We start from the raw sequence: 15,421 nt of genomic DNA on the forward strand, positions 1-15,421 counted from the left end.
AAAAACATAAAATGCTCAGTGTGTCCTTTGAGAAAACAAAAAATGCTCACTATGTCCTTAGTTATTAATGGTTTTGCCTTCAATGACTAATGTAGCAGTACTTATTAATTGGCGTGGGATGAAACACATCGTTGGGATTGATCAAAGTAGCCAAACTCTCTAGTAGCACATCTTGGATAAAACTTGTTGATTTGACATATGGATGCCATTCAAAGAAATTTTTATATAGTCTATCTTGTGGAAACTTTGACTGATAAAATATACAATCTATGCAAAAGTTTTAAGATTGTGGACAAGTCCAAAGAAAGTGAGTATATTTCAAGTGGAACCATGCAATGCATGCCACGAAGGGCGAAGAGGAACCGCCGTCGTAAAGAGGAGCCGCCGAATCCATCCTCGGGCCTTTGCGGTAAGTGCATTGCTCCCTCTTGGTTTGTTTTTGTTTTTTCTCCTTTTCTTTTGCTTGTTTTTGTTAAAAATGATGTGTACTGAGAGAGAAAGAGAGGAATTGAGAGAGGGAGAGGAAGAGAGAAAAAGAAAGAAGGAACAAGAGAGAGAGGGAATAAACATGAAACATAATAAAGAAAGAGAGAAAGAGAGAGAGAGAGAGGGAGAGAGGAGTAACATCCAAATGTAGTGCTCCAATGCCGTTCCACACTGACATCCTTGGTGTCTCATAGGCTGCACACTATCATTGCATAGTTGCATTCATAGTACATACGGATTGGTTCGCTTGGCATGATTCATAACGTACTATACGTACTGTACGGTACGTATCCCTTCCAATTCGTACCACAAAAAATAGGCTGTTTTTTGCCCATGAAGACAAGACCATACAATATCTTCCAACTTCCAAGCCTTATGTTTGTTCTCATACTTTCAAGCCTCTTCCACACACTCTCTCTCTTCAGAGACATATGGATGCACTATACTCCTATACTTTGGATAGTGGGCTTTCAATGAACCTTGGTAAAACCAAGGTGATGGTATTTAATACTACACCACAGTGGGTTAGGAGATTAGCACCTAAATTCACATATGGATTTGAGGAGCTGGAGTATGTGGATTCTTATACATACCTAGGAGTCTTATTCACACGGCCCACCTTTTCTATGTGAGAGGTAGTAGACACAGAGTGACTCGCGGACACACAACACTAGGTGGTTTGGAGAGGATGTGCTCACAAGTGAAATTCCAAGAACCCTGTACAAAGCTATGGCTCTTCGATACACTGGTTACATCCACACTACTTCATGGAGTACAGATATGGGGGCCTAGTCTGGACCACCATAGCAGTTCAAGGCGCACTGTTACCGTGTTTCCCGTAGCACAGAGGAGCGGAAAATGGAAAAAAGGAAATAGCAAAAAAGGCACAGGATTAAAGCAAAAAAAGGTGCCTTGACCGGTAACCAGACCCTGAAAAATTTAAACGTTCGGGCACGACCCTCAGAAAGCCTCAGTGTCGCCCCGAGACAACAAAAGAGTAAAAGGCGCACCATTAAATATGAAAGCGCTCCCGAATCCTTGTAAAAGAGCGCCAGGCTCGCTCTTGTGCAAATTGTACGCATTAGTTGGGAATTGGATAAAATTAGAGTGGTGGGAAATGGAAAAAAGGCGTAGGCTACGGTCGGCCATGAAAAAAAGGGAAAAAGGGGATGACCGCCCAAAAAGGGACTTAGGGTTTTGTATATTAAGTTGAAAAGTGAATGGAAGCTCATTCCTTTGGTGTGTGGCAAAAAGAGTCTTCTCTTCCTCTCTTCTTCTCTCCTTCTTGCTTGTGTGTGCTCTTGAGAGAGAGAGTATAAGGGAGTGAGTGTGTGGGAGTAAGGGATCAAGTGGGTGAAGCTCTTCACCATCTCCCCTTCTCTTCTTCTCTTCTCTTCTTTTCTCTTCTCTTGCGCGCACGGCTATGGACGATGGAGCATGGAGATGGAGGAGGCTTGAGGATGCTTGAGCTAGCATAAAGAATCGTGGAGCTACCGGAGTGTAAGAGAGAGGAGGGTACTCGATTAAGCATCAAGGTAAGCTCACTACACTCGTAGGATCGACGACGCGTCGGCTAGGTGAGAGATAGCCATTAAAGCTCGTTTGGAACGCTTGAAGCAATAAGCGGTCCGTGGGTCTTGGCGGTTGAGCGAAGGCTCCCACATTTTGGTTCCGTTGCCGGGACCAACGGATTCAAGCTTGAGCACTTGTGCGCCTCATATTGAGCATCGAAGTAGGTGATTCATCCCCGAAACGGAGCTTAAGATAGGTAGGAAGTTTGGGTGTTTTTGATCTTCAAAACAAGTAAGTATCTTGGGATATTTTGGTTGTTTGATGATTGGAAAGCATGGAGAATCTATTTCAGTTTTCTGCCTTTGATTTTTATTGCATTTAGCGTAGATTAGAGTTAGGAAATCGAATCGGGGAAGGGTAGGGTTTACTGTTTCAAAACAGGGCAAAAATCGTGCAAAATGAGTAAAATACTCGCTAATGATGCCTAAGATCGGCAAATGAGTGATTGGGGGCATCAACACCACACTTGGGAAGGGATATAAGAGCCAGGAGGCCAAGGGAGAGCTCATTTGTGCCATTTCAGTGAGAGAGAGAGAGAGAGAGAGAGAGAGAGAGAGCTCCAGCCCGTATTGATTCGATCGCATCACCGACGCACTTACCGGCCCATTCAGGTATACGAATCTCTCCCTTTACTTCCCTAGATAGGATCTGGAAGTGCATGGCCATGGCGCCGGCCTACATTCGGTGAATCGATCGAAATCGTGTTCGCGCGGGTTACGCGTGCCGCATTCGGCCCATCCAATTTGCCTTTCCTAGGCCGAGTCCCAGAATCGGCCCTCGGCCCATTCGGCCAAACCCTAGTCGGTTCTCAGACCTGGCCCTCGGACCGTCCGAGGCAAACTGTCCGAGTCAACCCATTCGGCCGTCCGAGTCAAAACTTTTTGCCACGTGGCACATTCGGCCTCGGCGTCCGAACGAACCGTCCGAGCCTCAAATTCGGCCCTCGGCCCAAGTGCCTCGGCCCGTCCGAATCACCTTGTCCGAATTTGCCATTCGGCCCGTCCGAATCAAAACCGTCCGAGTCTATCCCTGAAATTCGGCCCTCGGCCCTGTGCCATTCGGCCCGTTCGAGTGACCTACTCGGACCCTGTAATTCGAACCAGTTGGTCCAAGTGCAGCTTTTTATCAAAATTTTCAGAAATTTGACCTGACCCGGTAAATACGCAGCAGCACAAACTGTTGAAACCCTTCGGGCACTCAGAACTTGATTCTGGCACGCATAATAAGAGAAATTGTAGTGCGCAGCCGCTCGGCAGCTAGAAGTCGGCAGTTGCGAGACCCAGGGACTTAGATGCGAACCGCTGAGTTGTTAAACCTGATTGACCGAAAATGGACAAGGCGACATACGAGGAAACCCTAAACCTTGACAAAACGGCCAGAAAATGGATCTAAAAGCCTATCAAGCCCGAAACAAGCGAGAGTGTGTAAGACGCTGAGGAATTGCTTGCTGTACTCACATTGAATTTCCGCACTTGAAGTACACTTAAGAAAGCTGAAAGCTTGATTGGGCACAAGTGCACGAGAAACAACACTCGCACCGAGTAACCATAAATTGAGGTTTGTATTCAATAACCAAAGGAACTCACTCAGATAAACCACTCAAGGAACCCACCAATAGGAGAGGACCCAAGACTTAGATAAACCATCAAAGCACAGAGTAGGACCAAGTAGGGAGCGCCAACGACAAGAATCTGTCAAGTCCATTCAACCTGATCGACAACGTAGTGGAGCGCGAGAACTCGATCATGACGGAAGAGAGCTCAGACCATCGGTCTAATGAGGAGCTCAATTTGAACGTATTCCCAGATGCTATTCAGCAGCTGGTGAGCAGTTACGACGCGTACGCCCGGTACGAGCACCGAGGCAGGGCAGCAGACGCAATCATTGCAGATCTAGAAGAGGAGAGAAGGCTAGCCTGCAAGGCATTGCACGGCATAGCCGAGTACAGTAGGGATCAGCAGGCTAGGAGCCAAAGGCAAAGCATGGAGTTGTATGAGGTGCAGCGAGTGCTGAACTTAGCTGGCTGAAACCGAACGGATCATGAGAGAGTACTAGAGGGAGACTTGACGTTGAGCGAGCTTCTTATGAAACGGCTGCTCGATAATACAGCAGTAGAGCAGAGTGCCACCGCACTAGAGACGTCGCTGCTCGCAGGATTAGGGGTGGACCAAGGCTCAAAGAGCCAAGCCAAGATACCAATTGTTGCCAAGCAACTCGATAAGTACCAACCTTATGACGACCCATACAGCTTTGTTGAGCAGTTTGAGCAAGTCTGCGAAGCCAACGGCCTCAACGACCAAACTCAACGCTTGTAAGCATTCGGGCTTTGCCTAGGCGACAAGGGTAGGACGTGGTATATGAGCCTAGATGCTGTAGAGCGAGCCAACTTCAATGACCTCAAGGATCTCTTCGTCAAGAGATTCGCCGAGCCCGGATACTCCGATAACCTGCTAGTACGATTGATGAACGTCAAGCAGAAAGAGAAGGAGGATATCCGCGACTACGTAACCCATGTGAGGAGTCTCTTCAAGAGAATCCCTCTGAGCGAGCGACCGACTAAAAGAGCAGTTTCGATTGTATTCATCAGCGGAATTCGAGACGAGGAATTATATAAGGCTTTGGCAGGCAATTCAAGCCTACAACGAGATGCGGTGGCTAGAGTGTTTGAGGAAGCCATCAGAGTTGATGATCAGCTGAAAGAGTGGAGCTCCAGGAGCTCAAATCTAGAGGAGACCAACTCGCGAAGCTTAGAGAGAACGTCAGCCTCTAGTGAGCGGCCAATCCCATCATCCCAAGATAAGGGAAAGGCCACTGAGACAGACCAAGGCTTAGCTGAGGTCAAGATGGAATTAGCCAAGTTGCAAGACATGTTGAGACGACCAACGCGCTCGCACGTCCAATGCGTGTATTGTGGCGGAAACCACTTGCCGGCCGAGTGTCAAGACCCTAGGTCAAGACCTTGTGCTAACTGCGGTAGGTTCGGCCATGATGTCGTGCATTGTAGATTACCAAGAAGACTTCCATACTCACAACCCTACGGCCAGCCTTACCTAGCGAACAGGCCGCAGCCATTCTTCGGAAGGGGAACCCCATTGGCTCTTTCTACTCCTAACGATATGAAACCAGCCGTTCCTAGAATGGACATAAATCCTACAGGTATACCTAGATTGCCTGGTCCTTACGTCACCCACCCACCGAGCGATGCTCCAGTCCACTACGTGAAAGAGCCGAATGAGGAAGAGACCTACATATACCCTTATGTCTCGCATGACGACGAGGGCAACGCGGTCCTCATGGATTATCGACCCGTGCCGGTGATGGCATTAGGAAGGGGACGAGGTAGGGGCCTAGGAGGGCAGACACAAGATCCAGTCACCTGTTGGACTTGCGGTCACCCTGACCATGTCTCATCACGCTGCCCTGAAAGAGAGCGGTAAAACATAGATAAGGCTGACCAAAGGTGCGCAGAGTGCGGAATCACCCATCTTTTCGTAGACTGCCCAAAGTGAAAACCATCTTCTAGCTCAGCCAACATACCATCTGTCCCATTGGGACTGTTTGGTGTCGAAAACCTTGATGGGGAGGCCACTCCTATTCCATTGTGGATCATGACCCGAGCCCAAACGAAGCAGGCCAGCATCTCTCTACCAAGATCTAGCAATCTTGACGCAACCTCTATAGGGAAGAAAAGCCGTAGGCGGAAAAAGAAGAGATCAGAAGCCAAGGTCGCACTCAAGACCGAGAGTGCTATGACTCTGCCTGTTGGAAAGAAGGTTTCTGACGCAGAGGCAGAGACTTCAACCCCTAAGATGGCCGAAAAGGGAAGCGCTAAGGTAGGGGAATACCCGCATCCGAAGCGACAGTTAGAGGCCATAGAAAAGGTAAAGGAATGGGTGAAGGAGGCTCAAGAGCATCTCAAGGACGCTAAGCCCATTATAGAGGACGAGATCAATGATCTCTCCAGCGTAAGCGCGCCAATATCATCGCTTCGACCTAAGTCGGCAGAAGCAACCACGCCACAAGCAGTGCCACTAAGACCAAGCCTTGATGCCACAGAGCCACAGATCAGTCGTGGCCATTGGCCCGGACAATCTAAGCTAGGGGAAGGACAAGTATCTAACAATCTCCTGACCACGCTAGTGACCACCCCTGTAACACTTAGCTTGGGAGATTTGCTTAAGCGACATCCTACCCTATGGCAAGATCTTAAGCAATGGGTCGAAGGGTCACAAGAGCAGGTCACCGCAGACCCTCAAGATCATGATGCAGAAACGCAATTACCAAGTTTGACGCTGCACTCTGTGCCTAAATCCTTGCACGTCAATGCCTTTTAGGAAGGCTCTAAGATGCACGTAGTCTTACCGGTCCTAGCCTTAGGTGACATAATAAGAAAGGGAATCGTAGACACAGGAGCTGGGGTTAGTGTGCTTAGTCACGCAGTGCTCCAGACTTGGGAAAACCCGCATGTCGAAACTGCTAGGTTTAATGTCATGTTAGCAAACGGTATGAGAGTGAAGCCATTCGGGGTACTGAAGAATTGGCCAGTGAAGATCGCAGGTGTCCAGTTCTCTGTTGACTTTATAGTCATGAAGGGAGTGGACTACGATATCCTATTAGGCCGACCCTGGATGCGTAACGCTAGAGTCATCGAAGATTGGGGTAACGGCTTGATCTTCCTTGGCAATAGAACGGACGCCCTAAGAATAGAGATGGACACTTGGAATACCTCACCAGTCGACCTAGATGCCATCTCTGCTATGCTCAAGGGGAACACTTAGGTCAAGAAGCCCTATGGGCCCTTGAACAAGTATATCCCATGTCCACAGGATGAGCGGGATTGGATGCACGTTCTCGCTACAATCGACCTGCCATTCTCAGATCATGAGGTGTACGAGCAAGCCATCAAAAGGATCGGCAAGTCCAACGAAGCACTCTCTACACCAGTCTGCATGATGGCAGGAAGCCACCGGGGAAAGCCTGAGCCTGTCACCTTCCAAGTACCATCCAACAAAAGGGAACTCCAGGGGATACTGGAATACCTAATGGACCAGCTAGCTGGTAATCTAGCTGCAAATTTCAAACCACTCCAGGATCTCTTAGAGGAATCCAAGTGGCAATGGACCAGGGTGCACGATTTAAACCTCATGTATAACTGGGCCCTAGTTCTTGACCAACGACACGAGGCATACCAAACCCTAGGAGACGACGAGTAGTCGGATGACAAAGATTCTAGCAATGAATACGAAGACTGCCAATCCTTCAGTGATGAGAGCGAGGGTGAAGTAGATACCGTAGAATACGACACTGAAGGACGAGAAATTGAGCAGATACGAGTAGACGCCAAGCCGCAGAAAAGGCAGACCCTTGGAGTAGAGCGAGGAGTCATGCGCATGGAATGTAATCGCGCTTGGTTGGAACACGTAGGAGCCATAGACCTTGAGGAAGCAGGCCTAGCCCAGCCAGGAACGATACCAATACTTAGGACTGAATCACCTTCTGAACTGCGGCCACCAAGGGAGACCACCTCTTCTAGCGAAGATGGAGGGTTTGACTCTGAATCGGAAGTTAGTTCGGATAGTGATCCAGAGATCCCTAGGCCGCCCATGACCAGACGTACCAAGGGGGACCTACCCGTCCACCTGAGGCGTAGACGGTTAAGGCAGGAAAGGCAAAGCAACCCAAGGATACACCATCAGAAGAACAGCGAAAGCTGAAGGACCTCCCTAAACGCTTCACGAAATTCAAAAAAGGGGATAGGGTAGTAGTTCTGTTAGGTGCCATACGTTAAGGGCAGATGAGCGAACCAATCGAGGGACCAACCAAAGTCAAGGAGGTAGACTTAGCCCAGGAAGGGGAAACACCTCGACCGGTGTTCATTGCCGATGACTTGACTGGTAAAGAAGAAACGAGTCTTGTTGCTCTCTTGCGAGAGTATATAGACGTGTTTGCTTGGTCCTTAGAAGAGCTACAGGGGGTAGATCCGAGTGTTGTGACTCACAACATACCCATGACATCGGACGCAACGCCGGTCAAGCAGCGACCGTATCCTATGGATCCAAAACACGCTCATGCTATCAAAGAGGAATTGACAAGCTGATGAGAGCTGGATTCATTTACGAAATTGAGCACACAGACTGGGTATCACCCATAGTCATTGTGATGAAGAAGAACGGAAAAATCCGAGTGTGCGTTAATTACAAGAAGGTGAACGCTGCTATGAAGAGAGACAACTACCCATTGCTGTACACCGAGCACATGCTCGAGAGGGTGGCGGGCAAGGAAGCCTACAGTTTTCTGGACGGCTTCTCAGGGTACAACCAGGTGCAAGTACATCCTACGGACCCCGGCACAAGACCGCCTTTGCCACTGAGTGGGGCGTCTTTGCATACATAGTCATGCCCTTTGGGTTGACCAATGCCCCTGCCACTTTCCAACATCTCATGTGCACCATCTTTAAGGACATGCTTCGCAAGGAGTTAGAGGTCTTTGTCGATGACCTGTATATCCATTCGACCTGGATCGAACACTTAGACAAACTCCGCGCAGTCTTTGAACGGTGTCGCTTATATCGTCTCTCCTTGAACCCCTTGAAGTGTCAGTTTTGAGTAAAGCACGGATGCATCTTAGGACACGTGGTGTCGAAGAACGGCATTGCCACCCACTGACTTCTCGAAGGTCAGGGTTATTGTTGACCTTCCATCCCCAATTAATTACAAGGGAGTTCAATGCTTCTTAGGCCATACAGGATACTATCGGCAGTTTGTACTGAACTATGCGCTGATCGCCAGACCATTGTACAAGCTGTTGATTGTCTTCGAGTGGATCGAGGCATGCCAACGAGCATACGAAGAATTGAAAAAGGCTCTAACAACAGCACCAATTCTACGAGCCCCAGATTGGACCATTACCTTCCACGTGCACATCGATGCTTCTAAGTTTGCCGTGGGGGCAGTGTTGTGCCAACCCGGTGAGCACAACTTAGATTATCCAGTAAGCTTTGCTAGCAGACAACTCATTGAGACGGAGATGAACTACTCGACAACAGAAAGGGAGGGATTAGCCATGGTGTTCGTTGTGAACAAATTCTGGCATTATCTATTGGCCACACCCTTCATCTTTTTCGTGGACCATCAAGCCTTGCTCTATTTAGTAAACAAACCTTGTGCTATAGGGCGCATAGCTCGATGGCTCCTCCTACTTCTAGAGTTCGATTTCTCCGTAGTAGTACGAAAGGAAAAATAGCATTACATGGCTGATCACATGTCACGCATCCCCACAGGAGAAGCCGCTGGACAAGGCATCGTTGACGAGTTACCCGACGCCCACCTATTCCACTTGTTCAGCGAGAGAGACTTATTTAAGGCTGATCTAACGCCATATTGGGCAGACGACATAGTCCAAGTGCTCGAGCACGGACGACCTGAGCAACCAATAGAAAAAGCCCGACTTAGACGCTTGATCCTGAAAATCCAGCCCTACTAGCTGATTGCAGGCCAACTCTATAGGCTAGGGCAAGACGGATTGCTGCGTAGATGCATGTGTGAGCATGAGATGCACGATGTGCTCTCAAAGGCGCACAGCAGCATCATGGGAGGACACTTTAGTGGAGACACGACAGCACGGAAGGTGCTGCAGTCTCAACTATGGTAGCCCATACTTTTCCGCAACGCCAAGCGATTCGTCAAGCATTGTGATGAGTGCCAACGGACAAAAGTCTCGATTCGTAAAGATCAAATGGAGTTGACCCCAATTATTGCTCCCCAACCCTTTGAAAAATGGGAAATCGACTTCATAGGGCCTATCAGTCCTGCGGCGGCAGTACTCACAAGCCAAGTACATCATTGTGGCCACGGATTACCTCACAAAATGGACAGAGACAAGAGCCACACGAAAAAACGACGCTAGGACGACTGCCAAGTTCTTATGGGAGCAAGTGATCTTGCGCTTCAGCTGCCCCATCGAACTGGTTAGTGACCAAGGCACGCATTTCATCAACGAAGTGATAGCATATCTCCTGTCCACCTTTCTCATTATCCATCGCAAATCCTCACCATACTACCCTCAGGCGAATGGTCAGGCAAAATCAACTAATAAGATTCTTATCAATGTCCTGACTAAAGTAGTCTCAACCTTACGCAGTGACTGGGACAACAAGCTGATGGCAGCCTTGTGGGCCTACCGCATAGCTTATAAAACGGCTGTCGGCCAAACCCCCTTTACGCTGACCTATGGAACCGAGGCAATTCTACCATTAGAATTCTTCGTTCCTAGCCTGAGAATAGTACTTCAAGAACAATGGGAAGGGAAGGAGGCATGGACGCAACGCCTGGTTGAGCTTGAACGCCTATCAGAGACTCGTCGTCTTCTAGCCACCCACGCGCTTATCTGTGAGAAAGCCTGACACAAGAGCTGGTTTGACAAGCATGTCAAGCAGCGCAAGTTTGAATAGGGTGACTTAGTGCTCCTTTACTCAATTAAGGGGCATAAGCAAAAAATGAAATTCAGAGGTCTCGGACCCTTCAAGGTTCGTGCAATCAGCCGAACCTGCAATGTCGAGCTTGAGACACTAGACGGTGAAGGAATAGGCTTCTTCAATGGCAGTCGTGTCAAGAAGTACTACCCTCCTACACATCCTTTGCATGAGCCACCATTGTTAGAACTGCCGGTCAAAGCACGAGTAGCTACAATCACTGAAATCAACGAAGAGGAGGAAGCCGTAGAACCCGCTTACCTCCGTATCACGATCACTGCCAAGCAAATATGCGCTTTCAATGCCTTGATTGACGAGGGAGCAGACTTTGATGTCTTAACCCACCGTCATTGGATCCAACTTGGCAAACCACTACTCCAACCCACAACTGCCAAATTAAACCCATACGGGGCCCAATCATACACACTTCTCGGCAAGTGCAGATTCGCCATTTCTATCGAGTCTGAGACTGTTCCAATGCTTTTTTACGTATTGCTAAGTGCTACAGACGCAGGCACGGAGTCACTGCTGGGGCGAACCTTCAAAAAGCAAACTCACTGCAATGTTGATTATGAGTTGCAGCGCATCCACCTAGCAATAGGCAACGTGTGCATTGTCACAGCTTTCAGCAAGGGTTGCGCGACACCATCACCGTCCGCAAAGCCACCGGTAGAAACATCCGTAGGTAAGACTAAGGAGGGGGGTAGTGCGCGGCTGCCACTCCCCGACTTCCATAAACCGCAACCCGCAGCAGCCAAAGCTAAGGCCCAATAGCCTCGCTTTCAATGGGTGCCTAAACAGCCGTAACAACCGCCTAGGAGTCGACGCTCCTATCCTCATAAGACCCAGAACTCTAAATCTAGGAGGCCAAGACGCAATCACAGGAAGCGCCGCGTGATCAAGCAAAGATGGGTCCCTAAAACCCTCTTGCATACGCAAGGCTACTACGAGGGAAATACTTGGTTGTGGATCCCTAAGGCCCCCACGGCCAGAGGCACTATTCATACACCACCCTCAAGCTTGATCAGCCCACGTCCTATAACACCTCAAAACCATAAGCCGCAGTGCTCTCCAAAGCCCCAGCCATCCGACTCATCTATGCTTCTGCCCAAGAGAGTCGCACAGGCCTATTGGCCCAAGCAACAGCCACCGTCACGGGAGGCATCATCCGACCAAGTCAATCCAACTTCCCAAAGCAAACCTCAATGCAGCAGACCATCTGTTGTGGCTGACTCTAATTCACCCATATTCCAAACAACCCAACTGCCGGCTCAAGGAAACTCCCAACCGCCCATCTTCGTTGTCAAAAGTGCTTGTTCTGTCAAACCTCAACCACCTGTTGTCCTTATGCCCTCCTACGAACGAAAATCCTTCTTAGCGCTAGCCGCCGCTGACCTTGCGAAGGACACCAGGGATGACGTGGTGGAATGCATTAAACGACTCGATGCCACCTTCGTGTCGCTAGCCCTCAGCTACGACCACTTGGACTTAGGTCTATTGGAAGAACCCTTTGCAACGGAAGTGTGCAATATGCCTTGCTCTTGGGAGACCTTTGAATTCGCATTTGCAAAAGCTTCTTGCTCCGCTGCTGCTGAGTTGATTCATAGTGAGATCTCCAAGGAGCAAGCCATCAAACAGCGCCTTATCACGTCATACGATCCACGAATCACTTCTGCTATCACTGACCAAGAAATCGAGGAGTTATCACACCTCGCTGATATTGAATCACCTTTCTTGAGACAGTGGTACGCTCTTAGGTTGCAATGGGAAGTTGAAGGATGTCGCATAATGACCAACGCCGCGCCATCAAAACAGCAGAGTATGATCCCACTTACGTCGCACCCACCTCGTATAGAGTGTTAACCACTCTTCGAGGCCGACCCAAGGAAGAGCACATCAAGGGGCATCCCTACCTTGACCGCCTCTTAACAGAGGAAGAACTCCACATTGCGAGTCGGGTCGACTCTGGTGACTTTCTCACAGATGTTCTTATATACATCACACACGTGGGAATTCGACCCTTCAATTTGGACCGCGCAGCTCAACTGGAATACAATCCAAATTTCTATACTTGGCTCCTTCACAAGTAACTCCTACCCCAACATGCCGAAAGTCCTTAACCTTTTGACCCTCAATCCTAGGAAGGATTCTTTTCAAGGAAAAGGGGAGGGGGTAAGGTGGAAAGAATCAGAAGAGAAATGAATCAAAGGAGATAAATCAAAGTAAAATTAGTGAAAAGCATAAACATGTAGTATGAAAAAATGGACGGGGTAGGAAAATGGGCAGGAAAACTTTAAAGTAAAGGGCAAAAAGTCCAAGTCTAAAAAGGAAAATCTACAGGGCTTCCTAATGAATTCATTCAAAAAGCATAGAGTTTTTATTTTCCAGCAATTAGCGAATTGATATGTGAAAAATACTAATGAAAGTTACGATTTATGGCAGGAGCATAAAATGTCGCAGCAAGACCACGCCCATCGACTCCTATTCACAGATGAGGAAAGGGAGCAATACCGCATCCATCTAGAGAACCGCGCCTTCAGCCAACTCAAATTCCCAACCATCCACAACATAGAAGTCGTGGTGGCCAAGGAGGAAGTAGCCAAGAGGGTGGTTGAACAATGCAACCTCACGAAGTATCTCGAAAAGTTCTCGCAGGAGCCGGACCACCTAAAGTGCGTGGAGTTCCTCAGAACATACAACCCAGATCAAGAATGTGGTATTGTAACAGTGGGTAGAGGAGAAGATGCAAAGCAGGTACAGGTCCGGTTAGATCCAGCCTTGGTGGAGAAGGCTTTGGGATTGGTACCAAAGACAGAGAGGAAACAAAAAAGGGATGTTTATGCCATGCTTAAAATGAAGAAGAAAGATGTGCTCACCAATGATGGCATAAGCATCCAGGATATCCCTAACGCAGAAGCTAGGATGCAGGCCAAGCTGATACATGTGCTCTTCTCCAGCCAGCGTTACAATTGATTGATGCATTGAATTAGCGTACCGGTGCTGGAGAATGTAGCAGCCCATACCCTAGACGAAGTAGATTGGAACGGGTACGTGCGAAAAATGATTGATCAAGCAGCCAAAGCGTTGGCCCTAGGAAGTGTATCAGCAAGAGGAGAAACTCCGGCTTCTAAAGTTACAGAAAGAAAGAAAGCCTCCTCCAAAGCCTCCTTCATCGGGTATGGAGGTGTCTTGACTGTGCTCATCCAGGAGGCAGTGAAGGAAGCACAGGATGCGGAAGAAGGAGAAGGAGAAACACCAGAGAGGTCGCCTTCTCACTAGGACAAGGATAGGTCCACCGATAGAATTGAGACAGAAGAAGAAGGGGAGGGACAGACAAGCAAAAAGGCAACCGGGAAACCCAAGAAGAAGACAACGCAGAGAAAGAAGAAGGATGACGAAGGCAGAAAGGAGGAGAGAGAAGACTTGGAAAGGGCAAAGAAAGAGTCCCTAAAAGCGGCCACGGAGAGAGAGAGGACGAAGAGACAGGAGGAGGAGAAGGAAAAGAAGAATTACAGAGAGAAAAAAAGGCATCGAAACAAGAAGCAGAGGAGAAGAAAAGAAAGGAAAAAGAAGAAAAAGGGAAAAAGAAGGAAGAGCAGAGAAAAGCGGAGGAGGAAAGGAAAAGAAAGGCGGATGAGGAAGAGGAAGAGCTAGAAGGAAGGAGGAAGAGGACCTGGTGGAGGCAACACGCCGGTCCATCGAGCAACAGAGCCGAGGAGATAGACTGGGGAACCTGAGCCCGCATAGAGAAGAAGGGCCAGGGTCTAGCACATAGGTGCCAGAGTTTGTGCCACCTCTAGTCCTTGAGGGTAAGGGCAAGGCCTCGATTCATCCAATTCCTACCCTCCTGGTGCCTTCTGCTGAACCTACCACCATCACCCCTAGTATCCCGACCAGTGCCGATGTGTCAAACTTCGTGGCGTGGATACAATACTTCATCAACAAAGAGATGGGCCAGGGACAGAGCACAGAAACCACGGCCACAGGACAAAAGAGGCCAGCTACGGATGCGGAATCCAGGCAAGAGCCCAAAAGGCAGAAGGTAGAAGCCTCAACCTCACCCATCCACACAATGATGATGCCATCGGCTAATTACGACGAGTACGTCGCCGAGCTACTCTCCTAACTGGAGAAAGCTAAGGAGGAACGCAAGATAGCCGTGGCTGAGTTGGCAGCCGAGAAGGAATCAGTGGCCGCCTTCCAGCTGGATAAAACAAGAATGATAGCCATGCAACAGAGGGAGATCGCAGATCTCAAACAAGAAATGAAGGCTAAGGATGAGAGGGAGAAGCACTGGAGACAGCAGCTCGAAAACGAGACACAGGAACTAGTGAAAATGCAAAGAGAGCACAAGCTCCTGATAGTGCAATACTAGGAGCTCGCTACGAAATCTGCTCAGGCTGATGCGCTTGTGGTTGCGCTGAATGCCAGGGACGAGGAGAGAAAACAAGGCATAAAGGAGCAGCAAGAGGAGATCGAGCGCCTGACAGATCAACTAAACTCTAGAAAAGAAGAGCGAGAGAGGCTGGTCAGAGAGTTGGAAGACTATGAGCAGAAACTCATGATGCTAATCCTAAAGCAAGGAGAGAGCTTGGAAGTGATGAACAAAAGAGCAGAGGAGTGGGCTGTACACAATGAAAAGAGGGTGAAGACACTGGCGCGGCACCTTGTTCTGGCAGAGAAGGAGAAAATCATTGCACAAAGCAAGGCAGAAGCTGCCCAAGTGGCCTTCAGCACTCAACAGAAGGCCTTCCTCGACACCATCCTGGACACCACCCACGCAGCGCAAGGAGAGTCATTGGAGGTGACGCAGAGAAAGCTCGGCATGGCACGGAGAGCCTTACACGCTGGATTGCAGATGCCACCCTTGCCTGCGGAGGTTAGGCTGAGCTT

At 48.9% G+C, this 15,421-nt stretch overlaps 1 protein-coding gene across 3 annotated transcripts in view; it reads right to left on the bottom strand.

Moving 5' to 3' along the window:
* Positions 1-15,421, bottom strand: part of LOC148011792 (putative acyl-activating enzyme 16, chloroplastic) — a 253,538-nt gene that overhangs the window by 37,966 nt on the left and 200,151 nt on the right. The gene's annotated exons all lie outside the window — the stretch shown is intronic.

Source organism: Lygodium microphyllum, chromosome 28 (genome assembly GCF_053477565.2).
Source record: "Lygodium microphyllum isolate KBCC chromosome 28, Lygodium_microphyllum_v1.1.10, whole genome shotgun sequence".
Classification (NCBI taxonomy): Eukaryota; Viridiplantae; Streptophyta; class Polypodiopsida; order Schizaeales; family Lygodiaceae; genus Lygodium; species Lygodium microphyllum.